The following is a 22,118-nucleotide window of genomic DNA, read 5'->3' as shown; positions in this document are numbered from 1 at the left end:
AATGGCTCTGGGAAAAACTGAATATTAACATACAAAAAAATAAAGATGGGCCCTTATCTTATGCCATATACAAAAATTAACCCAAAATGGATTAAATATCTCAACATAAAACCCAAAACTATAAAACACGTAAAGAAAACATAGGGGAAAATCTCCCATAATATTAGGCTTGGTGATGTCTTCGATGACACCAAAATCACAGGAAACAAAAGCAACAAAAAACACAAAGGACTATGCCAAACTTAAAAACTTTTGTGCATCAAGACAGTTAACAGAGCAAAAAGGCAACCTACAAAATAGAAAAGACTGGCAAATCACATATTTGAAAGGGGTTAACATCCAGAAAGAACTCCTACACCTCAATTACAAAAAAAAAATCAAACACCCCAATTTAAAAATGGTTAACAGACTTAAACAGATAGTTCTCCAAAGATGAAACACAGACAGCCAAAAGCATATGAAAAGATGCTCAACATATCTAATTATCAGAAAAATGCAAATCAAAGCCACAATGAGATATTACTTCACGTCCACTAGAAAGGGTACCATCAAAGAAAAAACAAAACAAACAAACAAAACAGAAAACAAGCACTGGCAAGGATGTGGAGAAACCGGAACTCTTGTGTATTGTTGGTAGGACTATAAAATGATGCAACTTCTATAGAAAACAGTATGGAGTTTCTCAAAAAAAAATAAAAATAGAACTACCATATGAAACAGCACTCCCACTTCTGGATATATACCCAAAGGAACTGAAAGCAGGGTCTGGAAGAGATATCTGCATGCCCATGTTCACAGCAGAACTATTCGCAATAGCTAAGAAATGGAAGCAACCCAAATATCCATCAATGGAAGAGTAGATAAACAAAATATAGTATTAGATACAAGAAATGTTAGCATTAAAAGGAATGAAATCCTGTCACATGCTACAACATGGATGAACTTTCAGGACATTATGTTAAGTGAAATAAATCAGTTACAAAAAGACATGCTATATTTATACCACTTATATAAGATATCTAAAGTAGTCAAATTCACAGAAACAGAAAACATAATGGCAGTTACCAGAGAATGGGGGAGGGTCTAGAAAAAGGGGAGTGATTGTTTAATGAATTTAAAATTTCAGCTTTGCAAAATGAAAAAGTTCTGTAGATGTGCTTTTCAACAATGAATACACTTAACATTATTAGGCTGTATACTTAAAAATGATTGAGATGGTAAATTCTATGTGAAAATTCCAGGTAAAAAAAATTCCACAATAAAAAAAAATGCACTAAAAAATATTATGCAAAAATTAGCCAGGCATGGTGGCATGCTCCTGTAGTCTCAGCTACTCAAGAGGCTGAGATGGGAAGACCATCTGAGTCCAAGGAGGTTGAGGCTACAGGGAGGTCAATGCTACAGTGAGCCATGATGGAGCCACTATACTCCAGCCTGGGCAACAGAGTGAGATCCTGTCTCAAGAAAAAAAGAAAAAAAAACCGCTGCATTATGAACCACTGTATGCCAACAAACTGGATAACCTAAGTGAAATCAGTAAATTCCTAGAAACACAAAACCTAACAAGAATGAATCACTGCCAGGTATGGTGGCTCACGCCTGTAACCCCATCACTTTGGGAGGCTGAGGCAGGAGGGTCACTTGAGCCCAGGTGTTCAAGATACGCCTGGACAACATAGAGAGACCCCATCTCTACAAAAAATAAAAAATAAGCCAGGCGTGGTGGTGCACACCTGTGATCCCAGCTATGCAGGAGGCTGAGGTGGGAGATTCACTTCCAACTGGGAGGTCAAGGTCACAGTGAGCCATGATTGCACCACTACACTCCAGCCTGAGCAACTGAGTGAGACTGTCTCAAAAAAAAAAAAAAAAAAAAAAAAAAAAAAGAAGAAATAGAAAATCTGAATAGACTCATAACTAGTAAAGAGACTAATCAAAAACCTCCCAGAAAAATTTAAAAAGCCCTGGATCTGATGGCTTCACTGGTAAATTCTACCAAACATTTAAAGAAGAACTAACACCAATCCTTCTCAAACTCTTCAAAACAACTGCTGAGAGAAAGCACTTCCTAACTTATTCTGAGGCTGCCATTACCCTTATACCAAAAGCAGACAAAGGCACAATAAGAAAACTATAGATCAATATCCATCATGAACATTACTAGTATTTTGTTGATGATTTCCACATCAAACAGAATTCAGCACCATGTGAAATGGATTATACATCATCACCAAGTAGAACGTATTCCTGGAATACAAGGATGGTTCAACATACGAAAAATTATCAATGTAACCAGTAAAGTAATCCCAGCATTTTGGGAGGCTAACGTGAGAGGATCACTTGAGCCAGAAGTTTGAGACCAGCCTGGGCAACAGAGCAGAACCCCATCACTTAAAAAATGTCTAAATTAACTGGATGTGATGGCACGTGCCTGTTTCCCAGCTACTTAGGAAGCTGAGGCGTGAGAATCACTTGAGCCAGAGAAGTCAAGGCTGCCATAATCATGCCACTGCACTCCAGCCTGAGCAACACAGTGGGTCCCTCCCTGCCTCAAAAAAGAAAAAAAAAAAAAAAAAGAAATGATCAATGTAATATATCACATTAACAGAATACATGGGGAAAAAAGTACATGATTATCTCAGTTGATGCAGAAAAAGCATCTAGCAATATAATACCCTTTCCAGACTAAAACACAGACACACACAACAAATCAGGAATAGAAGGAAACTACCTCAACATAATAAGTCACATATGAAAAACTCACAGCTAACACACTCAATGGTGAAACAAAGTTTTTCCACTAAGATCAGGAACAAAAGAAGGATGCCTGTTTTTGCCACTTCTATTCAACACAGTATTGAAAGTTCTAACCAGAACAACTAGGCAAGAAAAAAAAAAATAAAAGGCAACCAAATTGGTAAGAAAGAAGTACAATCAGAAACCTCTGGATCACTGAACATATGAAGGCATCTGGAGGGCGATACACTGAGAGAACATGGATGGTTCACACTCCTTCCCCAACACCTTGTCCTATGCATCTCTTCCTTTTGGCTGTGAATCTGTATCCTTTGGCTTGGATTATTTTCTTCTCCCTGAAATACAACCTTTAGAACTTTAATGGAGATCTGTGGTAGTAGGTACCTGTGAATGTCACCAATCAAGATCACTTTGAGACAGGGTCTCGCTCTGTCATCTAGGCTAGAATGCAGGGGTGCAATCACAGCACATTTAAGACTTGATCTCCCAAGCTCAAGGAATACTCCCACCTCAGCCCCTAAGCAGCTGGGACAACAGGCATGCATCACCATATCAGGCTAACTTTTTTATTTCTGTAAAGATGTGGTCTCATTATGTTGCCCAGTATGGTCTTGAATTCCTGAGCTCAAGTGATCCTCCCATCTTAGCCTCCCAAAGTGCTGGGCTTTGGGATTACAAGCATGACCCACCATACCTAACTCAAGATCACTTTCATATTTTTACTTCATCTATAATTTAGTAGACAGTTTTTTAAAAATTATTTCTATGTGCTGGTATTATGATCTTATCTATGGAAAACTAAAGATTCTGCACCAAAAAATGTGAAAAGGATTCAGTAAAGTAGCAGGATAAAACACCATCAACACACAAAAATCAGCTGCATATCTATACACTAACAATAAATAATCCTAAAAAGAAATGGAGGAAAAAATCTACTTACAATAGCATCAAAGAGAATAAAATACTTAGGAATTAACTTAACCAAAGAGTGGAAAGCCTTGTATAATGAAAATTACAAAACACTGCTGAAAGAAAACAAAGAAGACATAAATAAATGAAAGGGATTCTCATGCTTACAAATTGAAGAATTAAAACTGTTATGATGACAATACTGCCCAAAGCAATCTACAGACTCAATGCCCTATCCAATACCTAACAACAGGCCGAGCGTGATGGCTCACACCTGTAATCCCAAAACTTTGGGAAGCCAAGGTGAGGGGATCACCTGAGATCAAGAGTTCAAGGCCAGCCCAGCCAACATGCTGAAACTCTGTCTCTACTAAAAAAATCCAACAAAAAAAAAAAGAAAAATTAGCCGAGCATGGTGATGGGTGCCTTAAATCCCAGCTATTCAGGAGGCTGAGGCAAAAGAATTGCTTGAACCCAGGAGGCAGAGGTTGCAGCGAGCAGAGATCATGCCACTGCACTCCAGCCTGGGCAACAGAGCAAGAATCTGTCTCAAAAAAAAAAAAAAAATGCCCAACAACATTCTTTGCAGAAATAGAAAAAGTCCATCTGAAAATACACATGGAATCCAAATAGCCAAAATAATATTAAAAATAAGAACAAAGTTGGAAGGCTCAACTTCCTGATTTTAAAACTTATGACAAAGCTACAGTATCAAAACAGTATGACACATGTGTAATGACAGACAAATAGACCAGTGAAACAGAATAGAAAACCCATAAATAAACCCCCACATATATGGTCAAATGATTTTTGACAAGGGTGCCAAGATCTCATTTGATGGGAAAAGGACAGCCTCTTCAACAAATGGTGCTGAAAAAACTGAATATTCACATACAAAAGAATGAAGTTGGACCCTTCTCTACTATCACATACAAAAATTAACTCAAAATAGGTAAAAGACCTAAAATGGATTTTACCATGATTTCCTTGATACACCAACAGCACTGATGACAAAAGAAAAATTCACAAATTGGACTTCATAAAAGCAAACTATCAACGAAGTGAAAAAGCAACCTACAAGATGGGAAAAAAATCTGTAAATCACTTATCTGATAAAGGATTGGTATCTAGAATATGTAGAGAACCCCTAAAACTCAACAACAAAAGAACAGACCCAATTCAAAAATGGGCAAAGGAACTGAACAGACATTTCCCCAGTGAAGAGATACAAATGGCCAATAAGCACACAAAAAGAGACTTAACATCATTAGCCATCAGGGAAATGCAAATTAAAACCACAATGAGATGCCACTTCTTAAAAGACAGAAAACAATTAGTATGGGTGAGGATATGAAGAAACTGGAATCCTTGTGCACAGCTAGTGGGCACATATGAAAAACAGTGCAGCCTCTACTGAAAAAAAAGTGTTAACAGTTCCTCAAAAAACTAAAAAATTACCATATGATCCAGCAATTCCACTTCTGGGTATACAGCCAAAAAAAAAAAAAAAACTGAAAACATACATCCACAGAGAAACTTGTATATGAATGTCTGTAGCATAATTATTCATAACGATGAAAAATGAAAAAGTAGAAACAATCCAAGTATCCATTCTGGTAGATGGACAAATATAGTATATCCATATAATAGAATATTATTCAGCCATAAAAAGGAATGAAGTATTGATATATGCTAAAACATGGATAAGCCTTAAAAACATACTCAGTGAAACACAAAAGGTCACATATTACATGATTCCATTCATATTAAATGCCTAGAATACGCAAATCCTTAGAGACAAAAAGTCAACTGGGGGTGCCAGGGTGGGGGAGACAGAATGAGTAGTGACTGCTAATGGGTATAGGATTTCTATCACGGGTAATGAAACTGTTCTGGAATTAGATACAGCTGATGAAGGCACAACTCTACAAATATATTAAAAATAATGGGATAGTACAGTTTAAAGGCTTAACTATATGGTATGTGAATTATACCTCAACACCCTATTTTTAAAAGATAAAAAAAGAAAAATAGTAAGCAAAAGATGATAAACATCATGGAAGAAAATTTATTATGAGAATAAATTTTATATAACTGATTTTTACCTCAAAAAAATTAAAATAGCAAAGACTTTAGGACCTAAGACCAAATACAATCAATTATCACAACAAAGCAGCAGACAAAAACAGGTGTCTCTCCAGTCACAGGAAGTCATCACAGAAGAACTTTAAAAGCATTAGAGAATTATAATGACGAGCTGAGTCACACTGAATAAACAAAAACCCATGAGTCCATAATAATAATAAAAGAAGAAATGACAAAACAAGACAAAAAAGCAATCTTCTAGAGGCTAAGGTTGTGCCCGGCTCATTTTGGGGGTTTGTTTGTTTGTTTGTTTTTGAGACGGTGTTTTGGTCTTATTGCCCAGGCTGGAATGCAATGGCGCGATCTCAGCTCACTGCAACCTCAACCTCCTGGGTTCAAGTAATTCTCCTGCCTCACCCTCCCAAGTAGCTGGGATTACAGGCACCCGCCACCACACCCCCAGCTAATTTTTTGTATTTTTAGTAAAAACGAGGTCTCACCATTTTGGCCAGGCTGGCCTTGAACTCCTAACCTCAGGTGACCCACCTGCCTCGGCCTCCCAAAATGCTGGGATTACAGGCGTGAGCCACCATGCCCAGACTTGCATTTTCCTTTAAACTCTTCATTTCAATTAAGTAAATGACAGAAATAAATTCTGAAACTAGAATTCAGTGCTATGGGCGAGCACAGTGGCTCATGCCTGTAATTCCAGCACTCTGGGAGGCCGAGGCATGTGGATCACTTGAGGTCAGGAATTTGAGACCAGCCTGGTCAACATGGTGACACCCCGTCTCTACTAAAAATACAAAAATTAGCCAGGCATGGTGGTGCACACCTGCAATCCAGCTACTCGGGAGGCTGAAGAGGGAGGATTGCTTTAACCCAGGAGGTAGAGGTTACAGTGAGCCTAGATAGCGCCACTGCATGCCAGCCTGAGCAACAGAGTGAGTGAGATTCTCTCTTTAAAAAAAAAAAAAAAAAAAAAGAATTCAGTGCTATGTGTCAGAAAATCAGAAGCATAAAGGTGGGCTTTAAAAAGTATACACACAATGTAGAGAAAAAAAGACAAGTTGAAATGTTTGAAGTGGAGATTCTTAACCTGAGTCCAAAGATAAGCAACAAGAAGTCCATAAATATTCTGACACGACTAGTAAAATTTTACTTGTGCATATGTGGGTTTCCCATAGCACTTATCAGATTCTCAAAATGGAATTGACACCTACTCCACCCCACCCCCAAAAAAGTACCACTAGATTAAAGGGAAGATGGTAGCTGCAAATAACATGGTCCTCCCAAAACACCTTGCACAAATCTTTCATACCTTACTGTCCCCTGCGACCTGAATTTGCTCTCATGCTTCTTTTTCACTCAAAATCCTATTCACTCATCAACACTCAGTTGTACTTTCACTCTTAGGGATATTGCCTTGTATGCCCCCAAGCTCTGAACTCCTACAGCACATTCTACTTCTATCCATTGTACATGTTTGACATTTACAATAGCTTTGTGCACGCAATGTGCATAAGGTAGTCTTGTCTCCTTACTGTTCTGTGTGCTCAGCATTCCTAATTCTTACCTTTTACAAAATCTCCCCCACTCTAGTGATTTCAGTGGGGCTATCAATTAGACCCCTTCAATAACTGGGTATATGAAGTAGACTGGGCCATATCATTCATTCCTTAAGTTTTCCTGACTGGAAACAGCTCTTTCCTATTCCATCATGCTGTTGTAAACATGTATCCAGAACTGCAGGAGCTATGGTCCCCAATAATAAAAGGAGTAAATTTTTAAAAAGTAAATGACTGCAAGAAAGAAAGCAACACATAGACACTAAGATATCAAATGGAGACACAGAGGTCCTGATGCCTTAAGGACCTGATTCTGTTCAAACCATGTTCAAATAAGACAAACCCCAGGCTATAACCAATCTGGCCACTTCTGTACCTCACTTCATTTTCTGTACATCACTTTCCTTTTTCTGTCCATAAATCCTCCTCTACCATGTGGCTGGGCTGGAGTCACTGAGCCCACTCTGGCTTAGAAGGCTGCCCGATTTGTGAATCATTCTTTGCTCAATTAAAGTCTTTTAAATTGAATTCAGCTGAAGTTTTTCTTTTAACAGATGGTGTCAGAAGTGGGATCCGAAGTAGAGCTTCTAGCGACCCCCAGGAGCACTGAGTGACCAAGCGAGGTACCCACCAGGCCCACTGTGTCCATTCCTCTCTCAGAACAGCTGAGGATCGTGGTAAGTCCTCTCTGGGATTCCTAAGTTCCACAGATTGGTGTTTAGAGCTCTTCAAGTTTATGTGAGCAAATTTCTGATCCAAACTGGGTTTGGAGGTCATGACAGAAACTGGACTGTCTGGGATCAGATTACATCTGGTATTAACTGGCCTGGATCCAGTTAGAGGCCTCTTACATTTGACTGGGTCAGAAAGAAACTGGTAGTAAATGGCAATAATTGGAGGGGTTATAAAATTTGGCTTTTGGAAATTCACAGGGATTTGTGCGTTCTACCCTCTGTTTCACTTTTCTTGTGTACTTAGAAAAAAAAACATTAGCTAAGTTCATTAGGGAACCTGAGAGCAAAGCCAGTATTTGAGGTAAAAAGAGGCTCCTTAATTCGTGAAGAACTGAGTTCCTTCCGGCTTATACATGCATAAGTATTAGGCTCTGCAGGCAGCAAAGTCTTACAGAAATAGTGAAATCTTACTAAAGTTAAGTTACAGTGCAACGTTCCAAAGGAACAACACTGAACTGAAGTGCATGTGATTGGGGGCTCCCAAATTAGTCTTATCTAGGGATGCCTATTGATATGTAGAAGCTTCTAAAAAGATTGCAATATTTTTATCTAAAGACTTTATCAAAAGCAAATAAAAACCTTAAGTGACTAATTGATTTTTTAAAAAATTAAATCTGCTAAACTTTTGGCTTAGTTATTAGCCTGCCCCAAAGGGGAAAAGAAAGCTATCCTAGATAAGGTGTTTATGAAGGTAGGCCCTCAATTAAAATAGGCTTGCTTCTTTTTCAGATCTATTTATACTGAGTTCTTTTTGTTTTTTGTTTTTTGTTTGTTTTGAGACAGAGTCTGGCTCTGCCGCCCAGGCTGGAGTGGAGTGGAGTGATCTCAGCCTCACTGTAACCTCCACCTCCCCAGTTCAAGTGACTCTCATGCCTCAGCCTCCCAAGTAGCTGGGATTACAGGCATGCGCCACCACGCCCAGCAAATTTTTGTATTTTTTAGTAGAGACAGGGTTTCACCATGTAGGCAAGGATGGTCTTGAACTCCTGGCCTCAAGTGATCTGCCCACCTTGGCCTCCCAAAGTGCTGGGATTACAGGGGTGAGCCACTGCACCCAGCCTGTTGGCCCCATTCTTTAATGGGCTCCAACCATTACTCTGAACTCAGTAATTTTAGCTAAGAAACAGTAGTTATGTTAAAAATAATACCCTATTGAACTAAAATACACCTTTCTGGAATTTAATTGGCTATCCTGAAACTCTTTTGTAAAAGAAATCTGTATCTACAAAGGAAATCTACATTTTTAGGGATATCTGCCTCTGAGTATTAGAAACTCTTAAATTCTTTTATTTTTATTTTTATTTATTTTTTAGTTTTTTTGGATACAAAGTCTCACTCTATCCCCCAGGCTGGTGTGCAGTGGCACAATCTCAGCTCACTGCAACCTCCACCTCCCAGGTTCAAGCGATTCTCATGCCTCAGCCCCCCAGGTAGCTGGGATTACAGGTGCCTGCCACCACACTTGGCTAATTTTTTGTATTTTTAGTAGAGATGGGGTTTCGCCATGTTGGCCAGGCTGGTCTCAAACTCCTGACCTCAGGTGATCCTCCTGCCTCAGACTCCCAAAGTGCTGGGATTACAGGCATAAGGCACCGCACTCGGCCAACAATTTTGTATACAGCAAACCTTAAAGTATTTTTTTAAAGGCCTATTAGAGCTAATAAATGAATTCAGCAGTGCGGGACATAAAATCAACATGCAAAAACCAGCTGTATTTCTGTATATGAACAACATGAGAATGATATGAAAAGGAAGGCCAGGCGTGGTGGCTCACACCTGTAATCCCAGCACTTTGGGAGGCCAAGGTGGGAGGATCATCTGAGGTCAGGAGTTCGAGACTCGCCTGGCTAACATGGTGAAACCCCATCTCTACCAAAAATACAAAAAATTAGCCAGGCATGGTGGCAGGTGCCTGTAGTCTCAGCTACCTGGGAGGCTGAGGCATGAGAATGGCTTGAACCCAGGAGGTGGAGGTTGCAGTGAGCCGAGATCATGCCACTGCACACTAGCCTGGGCGACAGAGTGAGACTCTGTCTTAAAAAATAAAATAAAGGCTGGGCGCGGTGGCTCACGCCTGTAATCCCAGCACTTTGGGAGGCCAAGGCGGGTGGATCACAAGGTCAGGAGATCGAGACCACGGTGAAACCCCGTCTCTACTAAAAAAATACAAAAAATTAGCCGGGTGAGGTGGCGGGCGCCTGTACTCCCAGCTACTCAGGAGGTGGAGGCAGGAGAATGGCGTAAACTCGGGAGGCGGAGCTTGCAGTGAGCCGAGATCACGCCACTGCACTCCAGCCTAGGTGACAGAGTGAGACTCCATCTCAAAAAAAAAAATAAATAAATAAATAAATAAATAAATAAATAAATAAAAATAAAAAAAGGAAAAGGAAAGGAAATTAATTAACAATATGAAAAGGAAGAAAACAATTCCACTTACAGTAGCATCAAAAAATGCAATACTTAGGTATATGTTTAACCAAAAAAATGAAAAATTTGTATACTGAAAACTACAAAACACTGCCAAAAGAAATTAAATACCTAAATAAAGATAGCCCATGTTAACTGATTGGAAGACTTAACATTGTTAAGATGACAATCCTGCCCAAAGCAATCTACAGATTCAATTCAGTCCCTACCAAAATTCCAACAGTATTATTTGCAGAAATATTTAAAAATTCATCCTGAAATTCACATGGAATCTCAAGGGTCCTCTAATAGCAAAAATAACTGGAAAATTAGAACAAAGTTGGAAGACTCACACTTCTGATATTTAAACTTAGTATAAACCTACAGTATCAAAACAGTGTGATACTGGCATAAAGACAGAACTATACAGACCAATGAAACAGAATACAGAGCCCAGAATAAACCCTCACATATACTGTCAAATGATACTCGACCATGGTGCCAACACCGTTTAATGGGAAAGGGATAGTATCTTCAACAAATAGTGCTGGGAAAACTGGATATCCACAAAGAATAAAATCAGAACCTTATAATACCACATATAAAAACTGACTCAAAATGGATCAAAGCCTTAAACATAAAAGCTAAAGTTAAAAAACTCTTAGAAGAAAACATACGGGGAAAGGTTCATGACACTGGATTTGTCCATAATTTCTTAGATATGTCACCAAAGACACAGGCAATAAAAAAAAAAAAGATAAATCAGCTTCATCAAACTTAAAACTTTCTTGCATCAAAGGACACTATCAACACAGTGAAAAGGCAAACAGCTTCAGAATGAGAGAAAATATTTGCAAACCATGTATCTGATAAGAAATTAATATCCAGAATATATAAAGCAGGGGTCCCTAACCCCTGGGTCACAGATTAATACCAATCTGTGGCCTGTTAAGAACCGAGCCGCAAAAGCACGAGGTGAGCAGTGGGTGAACGAGCATTATTGCCTAAGCTCTGCCTCCAGTCAGATCAGCAGGGGCACTAGATTCTCATAGGAGTGTGAACCCTATTGTGAACTGTGCATGTGAAGGATCTAGGTTGCACGTTCCTTATGAGAATCTAATACCTGATGATCTTGAGGTGGAACAGTTTCATCCCGAAACCATCCCCTCTGTGGTCCGTTGAAAAATTGTCTTCCACGAAACCAGTCCCTGGTGCCAAAAATGTTGCAGACTACTGAAATAAAGAACTCCTACACTTCAACAACAAAAAAACAAAAACAAAAACAAAATTGAGGCCAGGCACAGTGGCTCATGCCTGTAATCTCAACATTTTGGAAGTCCGAGGCAGAAGGATCTCTTGAAGCTAGAAGTTCAAAACCAGTCTGGGCAATATAGCAAGACTATTACCTCTAAAAAATAAAAAATAAATTAACTAGGCACGGTGGCACACAGCTGTAGTCCCAGCTAGCCAGGAGGCTGAGGTGGGAGAATCCCCTGAGCTCAAGAGTTTGAAACTGCAGTGAGTTATGATCATGCCACTGCGCTCCAATCTGGTGACAGGGTAAGACTCTGTCTCAAAAAAAAAAAAAAGAACTTTTTAAATTGACTTCCAAAATGGGCAAAGGATTTGAACAGACATTTTTTCCAAAAAAGACATACAAACGGCCAACAAGCACATGAGAAGATTCTCAACATCACTAATCATTAGGGAAATACAAATCAAAACCACAATGAGACACCACTTCACATCTATTTGAAAGGCTATGATCAAAAATCAGAAAACAACAAGTATTGGGGAGGATGCAGAGGAACTAGAATCCTTGTGCACTGCTGGTGGGAATGTAAAGTAGTACAGCTACTACAGAAAACAGTACGCTAGGCCGGGCGCGGTGGCTCAAGCCTGTAATCCCAGCACTTTGGGAGGCCGAGACGGGCGGATCATGAGTTCAGGAGATCGAGACCATCCTGGCTAACACGGTGAAACCCCATCTCTACTAAAATACAAAAAAAAAAATTAGCCGGGCGAGGTGGCGGGCGCCTGTACTCCCAGCTACTCGGGAGGCTGAGGCAGGAGAATGGCATGAACCCGGGAGGCGGGGCTTGCAGTGAGCTGAGATCCGGCCACTGCACTCCAGCCTGGGCAACAGAGCTAGACTGTGTCTCAAAAAAAAAAAAAAAAAAAAAAAAGAAAACAGTACGCTAGCTCCTAAAAGCACTAAAGACAGAATTACCATATTGTTCAGCAATTCCACTTCTTGGTATATACCCAAAGAAATAGAAAACAGGGAGCTTAACAAGTATTAGCATGCCAATGTTAACTGCAGCATTATTTACAATAGCCAAAAGGTAGAAACAACCCAAGTGTCCATCAGCAGAAGAATGAATAAATCAAATGTGGTATACCCATACATTGAAATATCATTCAGACATAAGAAAGAACAAAGTTACATAGACTACACCACGGATAAACCCTGAAGACCTCATGCTAAGTGAAATATGCCAGACACAAAAGGACAAACATTGTATGATTACTTTTTTTTTTTTTTTTTTTGAGACAGAGTCTCACTCTGTCGCCCAGGCTGGAGTACAGTGGTACAATCTCAGCTCACTGAAAGCTCCGCCTCCTGGGTTGACACCATTCTCCTGCCTCAGCTTCCCGAGTAGCTGGGACTACAGGCGCCCGCCACCATGCCCGGCTAATTTTTTTGTATTTTTAGTAGAGACAAGGTTTCACCATGTCAGCCAGGATGGTCTTGATCTCTTGACCTCGTGATCCGCCCACCTCGGCCTCCCAATATGCTGGGATGACAGGCGTGAGCCACTATGCCCAGCCATATGATTATATTTATATGAGTTACCTAGAATAGTCAAAATCACAGAGATAGAAAGTAGAGGCCAGGCACAGTGGCCTTTACTTGTAATCCCAGCACTTTGGGAAGCTAAAGTGGGTGGATCACGAAGTCAGGAGTTTGAGACCAGCTTGGCCAACATAGTGAAACCCCATATCTACTAAAAATACAAAAATTTGTTGGGCATGCTGGTGCGTGCCTGTAGTCCCAGCTACTCAGGAGGCTGAGGCAGGAGAATCACTTGAACCCAGGAGGCAGAGGTTGCAGTGAGCCAAGATCACACCACTGCACTCCATCCTGGGCAACAGAACGAGATTCCATCTCAAAATAATGAATGAATGAATGAATAACAGTAGTTGCCAGGGGTTGGAGGTGAGGGGGAATAAAGAGTTATTTAACTGGTGTAGAATTTCAGTATGGGATAACGAAAAAATTGCAGAGATAGACATTTGATGATAGTTACACAACACTGTGAACACACTTAATGCCACAGAACTATATGCTTCAAAATGGGCAGGGCACAATGGCTCATGCCTGTAACCCCAGCTCTCTAGGAGGCCAAGGTAGAAGGGTCTCTTGAGACCAAGAGTTCAAGACCAGCCTAGGCAACATGGCAAGACCCCATCCATACAAAAAATTTAAAAGATTAGCCAGGCATGGTGGCACACACCTGTAGTACTAGTTACTGGTGAGGCTGAAGCAGAGGATCACTTGAGCCCAAGAGTTTGAGACCACAGTGAACTATAACTGCATCACTGCACTCCAGTCTGGGTGAGAGAGCAAGACCTTGTTTCAAAAAAAAAATGGTAAAAATAGCAAATTTTATGTTACATATGTTTTGCCACAATAAAAATAAATTATAAACAATCATAGAGGAAAAGCTTCATGATCCTGACTTTGGTAACGGTTTCATAGCATGACACCACCAGTACAGACAACAAAATAAATTGGACTTCATCAAAATTTAAAATTTTTATACATCTAGAGACACCATCAAGTGAGCAAAAAGACAACCACAGAATGGGAGAAATATTTCCAGATCACCTATCTGATAAAGCAGGGCTCCCCAACCCTGCTTTATCCCAGTTAGGAACTAAGCCACACAGCAGGAGGTGAGCAGTGGGTAAAGAAGCAAACCCACATCCGTATGTATTTACAGCCACTCCCCACTGCTCACATTACCACCTGAGCTCCGCCTCCTGTCAGATCAGCAGCAGCATTAGATTCTCATAGGAGCACGAACCCCATTGTGAACTGCACATGCAAGGGATCTAGGTTGTATGCTCCTTATGAGAATCTAATGCCTGGCTGATATGGTTTGGCTGTGTCCCTACCCAAATCTTATCTTGAATTATAGCTCCCATAATCCCCATGTGTCGTGGGAGGGACTTGGTGGGAGGTAATTGAATCATGGGACCGGTTACTCCCATGCTGCTGTTCTCATGAAGATTTGATGGTGAGTTCTCACAGGATCTGATGGTTTCACAAGGGGCTTTTTCCCCCTTTTGCTCGGCACTTCTCCTTGCTGCTGCCATGTGAAGAAGGACATGTTTGCTTCCCCTTCTGCCATGATTTTAAGTTTCCTGAGGCCTCCCAAGGCATGCTGAACTACAAGTCAATTAAACCTCTTTTCTTTATAAATTACCCAGTTTCAGGTACGTCTTTATTAGCACAGTGAGTACAGACTAAGACACTGATGATCTGAGGTGAAGCTGAGGCAATGATGCTGGCACTGGGGAGCAGCTGCAAATACAGATTAACATTAGCAGAGAGGTTTGACAATCAATTGCTTGTAGGCTCATTTGAAACCCTATCAGTGAGTGGCAAGTGACAATTAAGCTGCATCAGGTGGCAGGCTTTATAGTGGCAAGTGAGTTAATGTACTTAACACAGCTGTATCTGGTGGCAGGCTTTAAGTCACAATCCAACACTTAATTTAGTCCTTAAATGGCCTGCCCATTATTTTATTTACAGTCCATGCCTCTTTCCCACATGGTGTATTTGTCTCAGTCACAGTTTTGGTAAGCCCACAAGCTAGCTCTAGCCAAAATGAGTAAAAAATAAACATCACTGGAAAGCTTCTTTGAAAAGTGGGGAAGACTCAATGATGAGACAGAAGACTCTAAGACACTCTAAGAATGCCAACAATAAAGAAAGCTGCATTTAAAAGAAAATACCGGCTGGGCATGGTGGCTCATGCCTGTAATTCCAGCACTTTAAGAGGCCGAGGCAGGCAGGATCACCTGAGGTCAGGAGTTTGAGACCAGCCTGGCCAACATGGCGAAACTCTGTCTCTACTAAAACTACAAAAATTAGCCTGGTGTGGTAGCATGTGCCTATAAGCCCAGCTACTCGGGAAGCTGAGCCAGGAGAATCGCTTGAACCCAGGAGGCAGAGGTTGCAGCGAGGCAGAGGCTGTACTCCAGCCTGGGCAACAGAGCAAGACCCCATCTCACAAATCAATCAATTAATTAATGAAAATACCAAGAGTTCTACTTACATTTCAGGTTCCTTGCAACAAATGATTCACATTCTCCAAGTGCTTTGTATAATATGTGGCAACCAGCTATCCAACAAAGCCATGAAAACCTTCAAAACTGTCTCACCACATGGAGACCAAGCACCCTGCATTAAAAGACAAGCCTTTGGAGTTTTTCAAAAGAAAAAAAAATGAAACACTAAGAATAGAAGCAATTACTGGAGGCCAAGTGCAGATCAAATGTGTCTGCACTTGAGAGCATCATTCTTAGTGGCTAACCACATCGCTAAAACTAAGAAGCCCTTTATTATTGGTGAAAAGTTGATCCTGCCTGCTGCTGAGGACATTTGCCATAAACTTTTAGGAGAGGCTGCAGTTCAAAAGGTGGCACACATTCCTCTTTCGGCTAGTACTATAATTAGACAAATAGATAAAATAGCAGAATATATTGAGGTACAACTGTAAGAGAGGACTGAGTCACTGTGGTATACAATCCAGGTTGACAAGTCCAGCAATGTTGACAAGGCAACAGTGCTTGCTTTTGTACAATATATTTTTCAGGAGGATGCACATGAGGATATGTTGTGTGTACCTTTGTTGCCAACCAGCACCACAGCTGCAGAACTATTCAAGTCTCTGATTACATATCAGGAAAATTGAATTGGTCATTTTGTATCAGTATATGCATAGAACGAATGTCTGCCATAACTGGACAGCTTTCTAATTTCACTACTCAGGTCAAAGAGGTCACTTCGGAATGTGAGTCTACGCACTGTATCAAAAAATGACAAAAAAAAAATGTCGCCTAAACTTAACATTTTGCAGGATGTGATTAAAATTATCAACCACATTAAAGTACATGCCCTGGCCGGGCGCGGTGGCTCACGCCTGTAATCCCAGCACTTTGGGAGGCCGAGGCGGGCGGATCACAAGGTCAGGAGATCGAGACCACGGTGAAACCCCGTCTCTACTAAAAATACAAAAAAATTAGCCGGGCGCGGTTGTGGGCGCCTGTAGTCCCAGCTACTCGGGAGGCTGAGGCAGGAGAATGGCGTGAACCCGGGAGGCGGAGCTTGCAGTGAGCCGAGATCGCGCCACTGCACTCCAGCCTGGGCGACAGAGCGAGACTCCGTCTCAAAAAAATAAAATAAAATAAAAAAATAAAGTACATGCCCTTAGCTCACGTCTATTTGCACAGTTCTGTGAGGAGATGGATGCAGAGCTTACATGTCTTCTCTCATATACAGAAGTGAGATGGCTTTCTAACGGTAGATCACTGGCCAGAGTTTTTGAGTTATGAGAGCAGCTCCAGTGATTTCTTTTAGAAAAACAGTCACCACTGGCAGCACATTTCAGTGACACAGAATGAGACACAAACTGCTTACTTCTGTGACATATTCAACCTGCTCAATCTGTCACTTCAAGGGAGAACAACAACTGTGTTCAAATCAGCAGATAAAGTAGCTGCATTCAAAGCCAAACTGGAATTATGAGGGCGATGAGTGAACACTGGGATTTCGCAGAATTTTTTTTTTTTTTTTTTTTTTTTTTTTTTGTGACGTAGTCTCACTCTGTTACCCAGGCTGGAGTGCATTGGTGTGATCTTGGCTCACTGCAACCTCCGCCTCCCAAGTTCAAGTGATTCTCCTGCCTCAAACTCCCGAGTAGCTGGGATTACAGGCACCTGCCATCATGCCCAGCTATTTTTTGTATTTTTAGTAGAGATGGGGTTTTACCATGTTGGCCAGGTTGGTCTCAAACTCCTGACCTCAAGTGATCCTCCCACCTTGGCCTCCCAAAGTGCTGGAATTACAGGAGTGAGCCACTGTGCCCAGCTTTTTTTTTTTTTTTTTTCTGAGACAGAGTCTTGCTCAGTCGCCCAGGCTGGAGTGCAGTGGCACAATCTCAGCTCACTGCAAGCTCCGCCTCCCGGGTTCATGCCATTCTCCTGCCTCAGTCTCCCGAGTAGCTGGGACTACAGGCGGCCGTCACCACAACCAGCTAATTTTTTTTTGTATTTTTAGTAGAGACAGGGTTTCACCATGTTAGCCAGGATGGTCTCAATCTCCTGACCTCGTGATCTACCCACCTCGGCCTCCCAAAGTGCTGGGATTACAGGCATGAGCCACCGCACTGGCCTTTTTTCTTTGTTTGTTTGTTTTTGAGACAGAGTCTCGCTCTGTTGTCCAGGTTGGAGTGCAGTGGCACAATCTCAGCTCACTGCAGCCTCCACCTCCCAGATTCAAACGATTCTCCTACCTCAGCCTTCCCAGGAGCTGGGATTACAGGTACATGCCACCATGCCCAGCTAATTTTTGTATTTTCAGTAGAGATGGGGTTTCACCATGTTGGCCAGGCTGGTCTCAAACTCCTGACCTCAGGTGATCCACCTGCCTTGGCCTCCCAAAGTGCTGGGATTATAGTTGTGAGTCACCACACTCAGCCAGCAGAGATTTTAAAAGAGACTGAGCCAGGGCCTTCTTTCTCCCAGCTGGTGCATGATCACCTATCTCAGCTTTCGAAAGAGTCTGAGCATTATTTCCAAACCACAAAAGGCCCCCAAACTGGGAAGGAATAAATCCACGACCCATTTGTGAATAAACCAGGTGAACTGACTTTATGCGCGCTAGAAGAGGATCAACTGCTTGAGATTAGAAATGACGGTAGCCTTAATAGTATGCTTGGGACAACTTCAAATCTCCATACATTCTGGATTAGAGTCAAGGTGGAATATCCTGAGATTTCCACAAAAGCACTGAAAAGCCTGCTTCCATTTCCAACATCTTATTTTTGTACAGCAGAGTTTTCTGGAGTGATGGCAACCAAAGCGAGACTAAGACATTGACTAGACATAAGCAACACACTTCTGGTGTCACTGTCTTCCGTCACCCCCAGATGGGACCATCTAGTTGCAGGAAAACAAGTTCAGGGCTCCCGCTGATTCTACATCATGGTGAGTTGTATAGTTATTTCATTATACATTTCAATGTAATAAAAATAGAAATAAAGTACAAAATAAATGTAGTGCACTTGAATCATCCCAAAACCATCCCCTCATCCTGTCCATGGAAAAACTACGTTCCATAAAACTAGCCCCTGGTGTCAAAAAGGTTGGGGACTGCTGTATAAAGGATTACTATCCAAAAAATATAAAGAACTCCTATAACTCAACAACAAAAAAACAAACAACTCAATTAGAAAATGGGCAAGGCTTTGGAGATGCCACTGCCCCTGAAAGCTCCCTGCCACCAGCCATGGTCAACCCCACCATGCTCTAGGCCATGGACAGCCCCTGAGCCACGTGTCCTTTGAGCTGTTTGCAGACAAAGTTCCAAAGACAGCAGAAAACTTTCACGCTGCAACCACTGGAGAAAAACGATTTGGTAATAAGGGTTCCTGCTTTCATATAAATATTCCAGAGTTTTTGTGTCAGGGTGGTGACTTAACACACCATAATGGTGTGGCAATTTTCATAATGGTGTGGCAACATCCATAGGAAAAACTAGCAATTTTCCTATGGATGTCAGCGAGGAAGAAACAAATATCCCTGTATTAATGTCATAACCATCGTAATCACTTGTCTGTATTAATAATGTCAAATCACCAGAAACTCAGTTAAACAACTGATACTCAAGAAGTGGAACTGGTAGTAGGGGACCTTTTACTTTTGTCATGCTTGAGGATTTACTCCTCTCAAGCATGTATCAATTTTGAAATTTTTCTTTTTTTTTTTTTTTTTTTTTTTTTTTTTTTGAGACGGGGTCTCGCTCTGTCACCCAGGCTGGAGTGCAGTGGCCAGATCTCAGCTCACTGCAAGCTCCGCCTCCCGGGTTCACGCCATTCTCCTGCCTCAGCCTCCCGAGTAGCTGGGACTACAGGCGCCCGCCACCTCGCCCGGCTAGTTTTTTGTATTTTTTTTAGTAGAGACGGGGTTTCACCGGGTTAGCCAGGATGGTCTCGATCTCCTGACCTTGTGATCCACCCGTCTCGGCCTCCCAAAGTGCTGGGATTACAGGCTTGAGCCACCGCGCCCGGCCTTTTTTTTTTTTTTTTGAGACGAAGTCTCACTCTGTCGCCCAGGCTGGATTGCAGTGGCGCGATCTCTGCTCTCACTGCAAGCTCCGCCTCCCGGGTTCACGCCATTCTCCTGCCTCAGCCTCCCGTGTAGCTGGGACTACAGGCGCCCGCCACCGCGCCCGGCTAATTTTTGTATTTTTAGTAGAGACGGGGTTTCACCGTGTTAGCCAGGATGGTCTCGATCTCCTGACCTCGTGATCCGCCTGTCTGGGACTCCCAAAGTGCTGGAATTACAGGCGTGAGCCACCGAGCCCAGCCAAAATTTTTCAAAATGCAAATCTGCGGAGGAAATAATGCCCTATTATAACAAAGCTGCAGAAAACAAGTACTCTCACTGTCCTGGAGGGCAATCTGGCAACAGTTAATTTCAAACAACTAACTGCTCAAAAGTAGGAAAATAAGTAAAGGACAGTATACATGTATTACAGAACGGCAGTCTTAAAAGAGTGAAGAATCCAGATATAAGAACATGTTCAGGCCGGGCGTGGTGGCTCAAGCCTGTAATCCCAGCACTTTGGGAGGCCGAGACGGGCGGATCACTAGGTCAGGAGATCGAGACCATCCTGGCTAACACGGTGAAACCCCGTCTCTACTAAAAAATACAAAAAACTAGCCGGGCGAGGTGGCGGGTGCCTGTAGTCCCAGCTACTCAGGAGGCTGAGACAGGAGAATGGCCCGAACCCGGGAGGCAGAGCTTGCAGTGAGCTGAGATCCGGCCACTGCACTCCAGCCTGGGCGACAGAGCGAGACTCCGTCTCAAAAAAAAAAAAAAAAAAAAAAAAAGAACATGTTCAAAATACAATAGATTTAAAATAAAAGTAGATCATAAGACAATATAAGCAGTACGGTTCCAAATTTATTTTAAATGCCTACTTAAATGTATACACAAAAAAAAAAAAACTAAAAAGATATGCCAATATGTTGAGAGGTACTGTCCGGGTAACGAAAATAAGACATCACCTTTATGTTCTTTTTTGTATGTTTTTCTGTATTTACTGACATTTCTGTAATGATATATATGTTATGTAATCAGAAGGAAATGTTACACAGGAAAATAAAAAGCTCAAATGTATTCAAGATACTGAATTCACAATATAGGAAAGACTAAATATGTCATATTTTAGAAAAAAATCTAGGGCCGGGCGCGGTGGCTCAAGCCTGTAATCCCAGCACTTTGGGAGGCCGAGACGGGCGGATCACGAGGTCAGGAGATCGAGACCATCCTGGCTAACACGGTGAAACCCCGTCTCTACTAAAAAATACAAAAAACTAGCCGGGTGAGGTGGCGGGCGCCTGTAGTCCCAGCTGCTCGGGAGGCTGAGGCAGGAGAATGGCGTAAACCCGGGAGGCGGAGCTTGCAGTGAGCTGAGATCTGGCCACTGCACTCCAGCCTGGGCGACAGAGCGAGACTCCGTCTCAAAAAAAAAAAAAGAAAAAAATCTAACAAAAATAGACAAAATCTTTTCTTGGTGCTCTTAAAGGTTTAACCTTGAATTCCCTGGAAAAGTCACTCATCCAAAACACAGCATTCCCCAAAGATGTCAAACAAAAGAGGTATTGTCAGGATAAGTTCAAACTGCATCCCAATTACCTGCTGTAAGACTTCTGGATCACTGTTGTGATGACTGTGAAACTGGAGGTGAGAGAGAGGGATTCATACTGGAATCCTAAGGCTCCCACTCAAAATCTGTCATTTGAACTTAGCCATAGGCACTAAACCTCTCTAACAGGCTCAAGAAAGAGAAAGGGCAAGAGAAAAAAAGTATACTCATGATGTCACAAATTTCTAACAATCAAATATTATTACGTTTACAGCCTGCCTTTTAAAATACCATCAGGATTAATAAAACAAAATAAAATTCTTCACTAGGTTGGATTCTTAATTAAGCATTCACCAGTCACTCACTATGAACTAGGTCCTGATGATACAAACATGAAGACAAAGTTCCTTATCCTCAGTCCCTGAGGCAGAGATGCAATTAAGCATGATCTAAAAGTCTAAATGCCATACTAGAGGTTGGTACCAACTGCAGTAGAAGCAGCAATGCTTATTTATATCAGGCAGAGTGGGAAAAGGCATAAAAAAGAGACGACATTTGAGCTTTTTCAGTTAACATTCCCCAAGCAGAGAAAGGGAATCATGGGATTCCAATGATATAACAACACCCTGAGCAAAGCAATAAAGGTAGGAACATTATAGCCCTGTCTGGAAAAGGGTAAGTTGCCCAGCATATCTAGAGCACAGAAAATGCGGA

The 22,118-nt window shown here is 41.6% G+C and overlaps 1 protein-coding gene across 10 annotated transcripts in view; it reads right to left on the bottom strand.

Moving 5' to 3' along the window:
• LOC105480503 (dedicator of cytokinesis 3) overlaps positions 1-22,118 on the bottom strand; it is a 647,888-nt gene that overhangs the window by 615,271 nt on the left and 10,499 nt on the right. The window contains exon 1 of one of the 10 annotated variants that reach the window (XM_071091784.1): positions 15,808-15,898. The exons of the other annotated variants lie outside the window; for them this stretch is intronic. The gene's annotated coding sequence lies outside the window, so the exon portion shown is untranslated. Of the gene's footprint in view, positions 1-15,807; positions 15,899-22,118 lie in introns of those variants that run through there. 10 annotated transcript variants of the gene reach the window in all.

Source organism: Macaca nemestrina, chromosome 2 (assembly GCF_043159975.1).
Source record: "Macaca nemestrina isolate mMacNem1 chromosome 2, mMacNem.hap1, whole genome shotgun sequence".
In the NCBI taxonomy this organism is placed as follows: Eukaryota; Metazoa; Chordata; class Mammalia; order Primates; family Cercopithecidae; genus Macaca; species Macaca nemestrina.
Note: the sequence above shows the minus strand (reverse complement) of the source record. Positions and strands in the feature narration are given on the sequence as shown.